Below are 9,363 nucleotides of genomic sequence, written 5' to 3' on the forward strand. Positions count from 1 at the left end.
GATTACATGGTTTTCTCCATGCTGCCAATCTCTGTCTTTTGATTAGAGAGCTTAATCTATTTACTTTTAAAGTAATTGCTGATAAGAAGTCATTGTGCTATTTGTTTTCTTTATGCCTTGTAGCTTATTTCTTGCATTATCATCTTTGTATTTAGTTGATTTTTTATAATGAAATGTTTGAATTCTGTTCTCATTTCTTATTGTGTACATATTTTACTTATTTTTTTGTGTGTGATTACCATGAGATTACATTTAACATCCTAAAGTTATAATACTCTTATTTCAACTTATACAAGCTTAACTTCAATAATATACAAAAACTCTGCTCCTTTACAGCTTTTTCATCACCCCTTTTGGTTGTTGATGTCACAGTATTACATTTTTATACACTGTGTGCCCCAAAACATAAACTAATAATTCTTTTAAATTCTTTACACTCTTACATGGAAAACAAAGTTTGGAGTTACAAACCAAAGTTACAGTAATACTAGCTTGTACACTAATAGTTTTTTTTCTTTAAATGTATTAATATCTTAAATCATGTAGGAAACAAAAAGTGCAGTTACAAATAACTACACTGTTACAATAATACTAGTGTTTATAATTGCCATGTATTTACTTTTATTGAGATCTTTATCTCTGCATCTGACTTTGATTCTAGTGTCCTTTTATTTCACTCTACAGGACCCCCCTGAGCATTTCTTGCAGGGCAGGTCTTGTGGTCATGAACTCCTTCAGCTTTTGTTTTTCTGGGAATGTCTTAATTTCCACCTTAATTTTGAAGAGTAGTTTTCTTGGTACAGGACTCTTGGTTGATAGTTTTTTTTTTTTTCTTTGAGCCCTTGAATATGTCAGCCTATGCTTTTCTGGCCTCCAAACTTTCTGATGAGACGTCTGCTGATAATCTGAGGATCCCTTGTGTGTGACGATTTGCTTCTCCCTTCTTAATTTCAAGATTCTCTTTGTCTTTGTTTTTTGAAAGTTTGATTATAATGTGTTTTGGTGTGGGTGTCTATGAATTAATCTAACTTAGAGTTTGTTGAGCTTCCTGGAGGTTTTACATTGTCTTTTTATGTGGGAAAAAAATGTGCAGAGAAGAATTATTATAGGATGCCTTTTTAAAAAAATAGGATACATTTTTGTCTTGTCAGAGAATAGCTGGAAAATGTATGACAGTGGGATTAAGGACTTGTTTCTTATTTTGTGAATTTCAATTGCTTAGATTTTGCTAACAAACATGTATTGCTCCCCGCCTCCAATTTAAATAGATTGCTTACAGAATTCGAAAAGCCAAAATCATTTGAATAATACAAAAGTAAGTACAGTATATACCTCAATTCCACTCCCCAGGAATAACACTTTCTGGTTGATGGTTTGCTTTTTTAAAAAATTAGGTGCTGGTGCAATAGGGCAAATGAAAGAAATAAAAGACATAAATATTGGAAAAGGAAAAAAATAAAACTCTCACTATTCACAGTTGACATGATTTATATATTGAAAATACAAAAGAATCTATAATAGAACTATTAGAACTAATGTGTGAACTTGGCAAGGTTTCTGGACACTAGATCAGTACACAAAAAGATCAGTTATATTTCTATTTACTAGCAACAATCAAATCAAAGGTAAAAAATTTAAAAACCATTTAAAAAATAAAATATATAAGAATAAATCTAGCAAAGCATTTGCATGACCTCTACACTGAAAACCATAAAACCATACTAAGAGAAATTTAAAAAGACCTAAAGTAGGGGTTCGCCATGTTCATGGATTGGAAGTCTCAAAATTATTAAGATGTCGTTTCTTCCCCAATTGATCTATAGATTGACATCCAATCAAAATCTCAGCAGATTTTTTGGAGGGAGAGAGGGGAGGGTGGAAATTGGCAAGCTGATTCTAAAACATATACATAAATGCAGAAGACCCTGGAATAGTCCAAGAAATCTCAAAGAAGAAGAACAAAGCCTGAGGGCTCACACTACCCAATATCAAGATTTAGTATAGAGCTATAGGTATTGGTACAAGAGCAGACAAATAGACCAATGCAGTAGAATAGAGCATACAGAAAGAGACCCACACATATATGGTCACCTGATTTATAACAAGGGCTCCACTGCAAATCAGTTGAGAAAGGATGGTCTTTGCATTGAATTGTGCTGGCTAATGGAATGTTCATATGGGGGAAAAAGAAGCTTGATTCCTACCTTACACCATGCACAAAAAACTAACTAAAGCCGGATCATAGATCTAAATGTGAATGCTAACATGGTCAAGCCTTAGAAAACGTACAGGAGAATATCTTTATGAATTTGGTCTAAGTAAAGATTAAACAGAGCACAAAAAGCACTAGCCATGAAAGAAAAGAACACTATATTGGGATTCATTAGAATTAGGAATGTCTGCTCATTAGAAGACAGCGTGAAAAGGGTGAAGAGCAAACTACTGACTAGAAGACAATGTCCCAAACACATTAAAAAAAAATCAGTAAGAAACCAGACACCCAATGAAAAAATGAGCAGAAAATTTGAAGAATGTCACAAAAGAACATATCATTAGATATCAGAGAAATGCAAATTAAGATCACTCTAGAAAAATGTTTAGTAGTAATAAGGCTAAATGTGCATATTTCTGTGACCCAGCCATTCCCCTCCTTGGTATATACCCAACAAAAACCAGTGTTTATTCCACCAAAACACAGTGTCAAAATGTTTTTTAGCAGCTTTATTCATAAAGTCCAAAAAAGTAGAAACAACCAATGTCTATCAACTGAAGAATGGGATTTGGGGGGGTATGTTCACACAATCAATTACTACGTAAGAGTGAAAAAGAATAGACTACTGATCTCCTCAGCCATAAGTCTGACTCTCACAGACACTGAGAGTGGAAGCAGTCGGACACAAAACAGAACACACTCTGTGCCTGCATTTGTAGGGAGTTTAAAGTCAGGCCCCACTACTCTGAAATGTTAGGAGTCAAAGCAGTGGTTACCCTTAGAGATGGTTCTGATTGGACGGGGGCCTGAGGCAGCCTTCTTGGGTGCTGGAAACCCCTCTGTATTAACTTGGATGGTGTACACACCGGCATGTACGTAAATAAAAAGTCACGGAGCTCACCATACTGTCTAAGTTACACCTCAATTTAGAAAAAGTTCTGCTAGCAGCTATCTGAAAGTTCAAATGTATGTAGACCGAAACAAAGCAATGCTACCATGCTATCTAGCACATGAGGCCGGGCCACTCGGGCCTCTGTCCTGCTCTCAGACAGGGTGCTGTCAGGTGTGGCTGGACACAGCCTCCTGCCATTGGATGACCAGCTTCACCCACCAGCTAACTGACTGCCTCGGTGAGGGTAGGATGGTGGCCAGCAGTGCGAGGGGACCACGCTGAAGGGCTCAGTGCTTCTCGGCTCTGGCAGGACACAGTCCGGAGCACTGTACTTTTTAGTTTAATTTTAACTTAGTGTCAAAATGTACATAACACAAACTTTACTATTTTAACCATTTTTAAGCATTCAATTCAGTGGCAATAAGTACATTTCCAATGTTGTGCAGCCACCATCCACCTCTAGAACCTTTTCATCCTCCCAAATGGAAACTCTGCACCCACTGAACACTGAGACCCCATCCCCTTCCCCAGCCCCTGTAACCACCATATTCTGCTTTTTGTCTCTGAATCTGACAACTCTAGATGTTTCATATAAGGGAAATCATAGGGTATTTGTCTTTTTGCATCTGGCCTCTTTCACCGAGCATAATGTTTTCCAGGTTCAACCCTGTTATAACATGTATTAGAATTTCGTACTCCCTTTTAAGGCCAACTCATAGTCCATTTTATGGGTAGACCACATTTTGTTTATTCATTCATACATCAGTAGACCTTAGGTTGTTTCCACCTTTTGGCTCTTGTGAATAATGCTGCTATGGACAAACAGGCCCTGCTTTCTTTCAACTCTTTGAGGTATAAACCTAGACGTGGAATTGCTGGAATATATGGTCATTCCATGGAGCACTATTCTTAAAAAGCCACTGCTCAGCCCAGCCGTCCAGAGATTTAATTGGTTTGATGTTGAGCCCCAACAAGGATACATTTTAAATCTACCCAGGTGGTTCTAATAAGCAGCCAGCGTTGAGAACCACTGGGCCAGACAGAGGTTAGGAAGGTGACAAAGAAGGGACAACAAAGTGAAGCGGGAGGAAGAGGCAGGCCTGCGTGTGTCTGGGAAGGTGGGAGGGCGAGCTCCCCCGCCTCTGTGGCCTCCTGTTAACCACTCAGCACTGGAGGCCAACACTCCCCCCTGATCAGACACCGATCTCTCTTGCCCGCTGACCTCACTGAGGGTTGCCAGACTTAGCAAATTAAGATACAGTTGGAATTCCCAGTGGAATTTGAATGTCAGATAAACAACATTTAATTTTTTTAGTGTATCTTATATAACACTTAGGACATACTTAAAAAAACTCATTGTTTATCTGAGACTCAAAATTAACAGGGTGCTCTGTACTTTATCTGGTACCCCTATTCAAGCCCCACTCAGATGAGCCTCCCACTCCACAACCTGGCCTTCACCTTTGGACACCCTGTCCCCACAAGAACGGAGGAGACCCCAGCAGCTGGACCAGGAACCCCCCACCCCATCCCCATGACCTCCCAGGGCCAGCAGCAAAGGCTGATGAGGGGTCTCCCCAGATAGGGGGGCTACCTGGCCACCTGTGTGGACAGCCCTGCATGCAGCCCCAAATGCCACCCCTGCAGGGTGGAACATACCAGAGGCCTCTGAGCCGGGTGATGCCTGGTGGCCAGATGCTACCAGGGATAGTCAGGGAGACCCTGGCCAGTGCAGACAGCCTCCAGTGAGCAGCTGGAGGCCTGTGAGCCCAGTTTAAGAGGGGAAGACTGAGGGCAAGTGGGTCCTTGTATCATCTTGGGGGATCTGAAGGCCAGAGATCGGTCAGTGGGTGGAGGTAGTGGTCAGAGCAGAGCCAGACCCACCACTGCCAACTCCCTGGAGCAGGGCCTCCCCATTCCCACGTGTCCTCCGGAGCATCATCCGTGGAGCAGGGCACAGCTAAGGACCTGTGCTCCCTGGTGTTGGAGTCACTCAGACCCTGTCCCTCAGGCTCCACAACTGGACTTCTGCGTCATCCCTGAGACCAAGGTCCCGATTTACTCATTCTCTCTGCCAGATAGGCCCAATGTCTCTTCCCAGGGGCCTCGGTGCCGTCTGCTGGGCCTGTGTGAGGACAGCCGGCCTGTATTCTGCCCACCTGCACTTGGTGAATGAAGGGGGCCCTGCCATGCTCACCTCCCACCTGGGCTGCCCATATCTCAGGCCACATCTTCCTGGATGCTCCTCTCTCCTGACTCCTGCCCCCATCCCTGACCCCCATGGCCTTAGAATTCAGTTCTCAGCCCCCTTAGGTGGCCCCAGCACCATGACCGCTGACCACCTGAGACCAAATAGCCTTTCCCAGAGGAGGGAGGAAGCAGTGCCTTCATTGCAAGATGGCCCTCCTCACTGCACTGGCCCCCAGAGCCCTCATGGAAGGACAGGGACAGGCTCATCCCTGGGGATCCGAGTGCCCTGGGACAGAGGAGGGGGTGCCCAGCCTGCATCCTAACCTGGGAGCCAGCCACAGGTGGTCTGTATTGGCCCCAAGGGCTCGGGGAATGCATGTGCCTCCACTGAGGGGCCTGGGAGGAACCCCAGGACCTCAGGAGCCGGGCCATAGAGGAGAACCCCAGGGCCAAGAGCCACCCCCGGCCCAGCTCAGTGACACCTCTTCTCCAGAAGGCCTCTGTGGTTACCATCCCTCTTAGAATGGCGAGCCTCACCTCCATCCGGGGGCGCAGCAGGGAGAGGCCCCTGGGGGCTGCTCACCCAATACGAGGGCAATTTCTGTAGCAGGCTCTGGGTGATGGACCCCACCACGCCTGCACCACCGCCCTTGGTCCCCAGGGCCCTGGGCAGGTCTGAGACTGTCTCCTCCATCTTAAGAGTGAAAGAAGGATGCCAAGGTGGTGCCCAGGTCTGCTGATTCCAGGTTTAACCACTCGGCTGCACTGGTCAACGTCACCTCTGCCTGCCTGCAGCCTTTCCAACTACTTCCTGCTCCTCCTATTCCGTCATTGGTACCTAGGGAGATGGGCTTTGTCCCCTCAGCCCATCGTGGGCTGTCCTTGGCATGTGTTTGCTTATTCCATGCCGTGATCTAGTCCTTCCTAGCAGCTCCTGGCAGCCGTGGGGACACCTTCCCGGCATTGCCCAGGACACCCCTCCCCAGAGTGGCTCAGGCCTTAAAAGTCACAGTCTTTCCTGCCACCTGTCTCCTCTTCTTCTCCCAGCCTACACCGAGGCAGCCTGGACTCGACTTACCTCCAGGGCCTTGTTGCCCCAGGAATGCCTCGACTGGGGGGCCGGGGGGGCTCCATCCCAGTGTTCCTGGGCTCAGCCCTGCTCCAGTGGACAGAGGCAGCTGTGCGGTGGTGGGGATGTCCTGGAAATCTCTGTGGCTGGTCAGCTGGGCCCCAAGCCGTCAGGATCTGTCCAGGGCAGGAGTGAAGCCCTGTCTGAAGGGATCAGGAGGTGCTGACTGCACAGGGCAGCAGGGACTTGGTCCGCCAGCTCCTGCAGTCAGTCCCCTCAGCCCACTGGCTGTCACGGCCCCTGGGGCTCCTACCCTCTTCCTGTGCGGGGCTCCACCTCAACCCTCCTTCCTGTCTGATTTCAAAAGCCAACAGCCTCACAGACAAATCAATGAGCCGCAGCTGCCTCGGCTTTGTTACCGCCCCAGAAGTCAGAGGTAGGAGTGCTGCTAGGGTCTTGATTCGAGGACCGAGTACCCCTGCACACCTGATGGTCAGGGGAAAGTGGTCCAGGCAACATCACAAGGGAAAACGGACCCACCACCAGTAGAACTTTGCTGTTCAGGGGGGTGGTAAGGAAACCAGGTCAGCAGTGAGGATGTTCAGTGACTTGCCCAAGAACACCCAGCAGGCAGCTGACCTCACTGGGGCTGCAGCTACGTCCCCCGACTTCCAAGTCAGCATGCTGAAATGGTGTGGCCCTCCTCACCATCTCTAAACAGCCCCCCTTGCTTTCCTTCTCTCTTAGCACCCCACAGGCACCTTTGCCCCAGCTGTACCTCACAGTGTCTTCCTGAGTCAAAGGGCCCTAAGGCAGATCAGTTACACCTGAAACGGTAGAAAGTGGCTGTTCGCTCAGGCTCCTGGAAGTGGACCTCAGCACATGGGCTGCACTGATGGGGAAGGTATGAGAGACCAGAGTGAAAAACATGAGAAAAGTTATAATGGAAGAAAAATACAGAACATCCTCTGGTGCCAGAAAGCAAACCACTGAATGTGGAGCCACCGAGAGAAGGAGGTGACAAGGTGGGAGCACAGTGATAGGGGCCTGGATTTTCCTCAGGAAGCAAGTGGGCGCCAGTGATGGTTGTAGAGCAGGAGAGCAATAGGTTCAGATGCATGCAGCAGCTTGTGTATGAGCAGAGGTGGAAGGGGGTGTGTGCTTGTATTAGTCTGTCCTCAAGAGCTGTGTGGGTGATGGAGGGGAGGGGAGGGGACCAAGGTGGCAGATCAGAAGTGCTCCATATGATGACATTCTCCCATGCCCCCTCCCCCTCCTTCTATCAATGTTTGCCAGGAGCTGAGGGACACACAGTGGCTACCCTCCAGAAGCTTGCTGAGGCTCCAGGCAGGCAGAATGTAGACTGGTGGCTGCAGCCTCAGCCGGAGGTGCAGTGAAGTCATCTGAAAGCAGGCGGCCCACAGGATGTTGGAAACCGCAGGGGCCTGGTAGGTATCTGTCACACGGGAGAGGCCAGGAGGCCTGCTCTGCCCCTCCTTCCACCACTCAGGGTGGGTGGATCCTGAGCACAGAGGAAACAGCGTCCCCTGTGGGGATCCCGGGAGCATCCCTAAATTGGCATTGGCCCCCAGCTTTCCTCCCCACCTGGAAGGGATGTCCCACAACCAGACAGGGCTGGGCCATGGGCTCCCTCTGCCAGTGCCCCTGAGAGGTTGGGGGGCCTTCTCCTGACTCTCCTGTGGGTGTTCACATGTTTGGGGTTGGGGTCTCCCATGGTCATTCTCACTCTGGGGCTTTCTGTCCACCCAGAGCTGTGGTCAGCCAGAAGGGCCCTTCCCAGCCCTGCTTGAGGCTTCCTGTTTGGGGGGGCTGCTCTGGGGCTGCGCAGGCCCCTGGGGCCCCCTTGCCTGGGCCCTGCTCAAGCTGGGCTGCCTTGAGTGATCATGTCCAGGCTGAAGTCAGGCCACAGGAAGTGGGACCTGGCCTAAGAGGTCACATCACATCAAAGTGTGGGTGTCTCATGGTTTTCGCTGTCCCAGGGTTCAGCGTGCTTTCTTCCTGTGGCGGCAGGGCAGCTTCTGCAGGGGAACGCCTGGGCCTGCTATCCCCCATGAGGCCGCCGGCCGCAGCTCCTCCAGGCTCTCTGCAGGCACTGGGAGAGGACAGCTCTTCATCACCAGCTCCTTTTCAACCAATTGGCTACACCTACTTCTCTAGGTCCTGAGCAGGTCTAATTCTTCCAGAAAGGTCAAGCTTTCCTGGGATGCTGGGATTCTCGGGCTGTAGTGGTTTCTTTCCTGCAGTGACTGGTTTAACCCCTTTCCCTGCTTTGCACACAGTTCAGGCTGCAGCTCGAGCCCTGGCCAGGCCCACTGCTATCCCCTGCTGGCCTCTGGGAGGCGCTGCACAGACCCGACTGGCCAAGGTCTTCAGCTCCCAGACCTACCCTCCCTGCCTTTACCTGGCTGGTGCCTTTATACCAATTTTAACCCTTCCTCCAACATCTCTTTATCAACCTGGAGTTGGTGATGTCCTGGGAGCCTGAGACACCTTCCAAGGAGTGAGGGCTCCCCAGACCACTCCCCAGGGGGTGCACCCAAAGCTGCACCATCTCCCCCACGAGCCATTGAAGCCAGGTCAGGACCCCGAGAAGCCGCCCTTCTTCCTGTCTCATTTCCCTAAAACAGTCTGTACCATGGAGGGGGAATCAAGCTCTTCATACAAGAAACACATGGTAGCTTCTAGAACAGGCCAGGCTCCATCTTCAGTCTGGTCAGAGCAGTGTGACCTAAGCCCTGGCTTCCCTCTAGTCGTCTGCCCCTGGGCAGCATGCACGGCCAGGTCCTGTCCGCCTGGTCATCAATCAGGATGCACAACACACGTTCAAGAAGCCCCAGTTCACCTCCCTGAACACTGCACACCCGAGGCCCAGCTCACAAGCCCCTCTTCTGGGAAGCTGTGCCTTGGGCCACCCGAGCACTGATCCTGGCACCCAGCACAGGCCAGGCCAGTCTGTCTCCTCCACCAGATGACCAGAAG

The 9,363-nt window shown here is 49.1% G+C and overlaps 1 protein-coding gene across 4 annotated transcripts in view; it reads right to left on the reverse strand.

Annotated features, from left to right (window-relative positions):
* The window catches only part of NLRC3 (NLR family CARD domain containing 3), a 35,531-nt gene extending 28,685 nt beyond the window's left edge, over positions 1-6,846 (reverse strand). For all 4 annotated transcript variants that reach the window (XR_004312836.1, XR_004312837.1, XM_014554574.2 and 1 more), the window contains exon 1: positions 6,373-6,846. The gene's annotated coding sequence lies outside the window, so the exon portion shown is untranslated. The remainder of the gene's footprint in view (positions 1-6,372) is intronic.
* Between the last annotated feature and the right edge of the window lie 2,517 nt (positions 6,847-9,363).

This window comes from Camelus ferus, chromosome 18, assembly GCF_009834535.1.
Source record: "Camelus ferus isolate YT-003-E chromosome 18, BCGSAC_Cfer_1.0, whole genome shotgun sequence".
In the NCBI taxonomy this organism is placed as follows: domain Eukaryota; kingdom Metazoa; phylum Chordata; class Mammalia; order Artiodactyla; family Camelidae; genus Camelus; species Camelus ferus.